This window comes from Lucilia cuprina, chromosome 2 (assembly GCF_022045245.1).
Source record: "Lucilia cuprina isolate Lc7/37 chromosome 2, ASM2204524v1, whole genome shotgun sequence".
Taxonomy (NCBI): Eukaryota; Metazoa; Arthropoda; class Insecta; order Diptera; family Calliphoridae; genus Lucilia; species Lucilia cuprina.
Genome location: NC_060950.1, coordinates 68,463,952 through 68,465,383, shown reverse-complemented (window position 1 = coordinate 68,465,383; position 1,432 = coordinate 68,463,952).

Here is a 1,432-nt window from a genome sequence, read left to right as displayed (position 1 = left end):
TTCTAGTTCTGTTCTAGTTCTGTTCTAGTTCTGTTCTAGTTCTGTTCTAGTTCTGTTCTAGTTCTGTTCTAGTTCTGTTCTAGTACTGTTCTAGTTCTGTTCTAGTTAAGTTCTAGTTAAGTTCTACTTCAATTCTAGTTCCGTTCAAAGCATTCCGGTGAATCAATAATGCCTTAAGTATGTGATTTAAAAAAAACTCTCAGATCACTATTTGGTGTAGAGTATACAAAAGACGTTTACCCACGACTTTAAATATTGCTTAATTTTTGTTTAATTGGCTTTAAAAAATAATTGGCTTGTATATATTGCTTTTTTGCTTTTTTTGTGCATATTTTGTATATATTTACACACACTTTTTTCTTAGAAGTATACATATGGCACTTTGAAATACGCTTTCAATAGCTAATTGTATTTTTAAAAAAAATATAATATTATTTAAATAATTATATTTCTTTATTATTTTTGTATATAGCAGCTTTAAATGTAAAACCTTTGAGTAGTATTTGTTTATATTTATACAATATTTCTTGTGATTTCTCTTTGAAAACAAAAACAAAAAAAAAAAATATTGCTGTTACTTTACCCCTAAATGTCTGCTTTTATTATCAGTTGTCGATTTGTTGGCTGCGGCTGGCGCAGGCAGCAGTACATTGACATGAACTTGACGATGAACTTTGAGATTGTGTTCTTTTTAGAATGATTATCATCATTCATCGTCATCGTTGTACATTATTATCATCTAATTCACCATTGAAAACATGACTTTCTTCGTTATCATCAACATCGTCAAGTGATGTGTAATATAGGGAATTGAAATTATTTTAAACGATTTTTTGTTTATATATTTTCTATTTGATTTATTTTTATTAGAACATTATTTATTAGATTTATGTAGTCTTAGTAGCGAAGGAAATATATTCAAGAATTCCCTGGAGTAAAATTAATGTTTATTTTGTGGGTTTTCTTGTGTGTTTGATTTTATTTTTTTAATAATTGATTAATATATTTAATGCAAATTTAACTTAAAACACGATTATATTGAAACAAGTGTTTGTATATATGTACTGTTGTTAACATAATTTTGGCTTGATTTCAATTTGTATTTGTTTTTTTAGTATTTGAATCATTATTAAATTAAATGTTGGAATAAGTCTTTACTTAGGGGTTCAATACTTATATAACTCTAGAAGAAAAGTTGAGTTCTAGTAAAGTTCTAGTTCAGTTCTAGTTCAGTTCCAGTTCAGTTCTAGTTCAGTTCTAATTCAGTTCTAATTCAGTTCTAGTTCAGTTTTAGTTCAGTTCTAGTTCAATTCTAGTTCAGCTTAAGTTCAGTTCTAGTTCAGTTCTAGTTCAGTTCTAGTTCAGTTCTAGTTCAGTTCTAGTTCAGTTCTAGTTCAGTTCTAGTTCAGTTCTAGTGCAGTTCTAGTTCAGT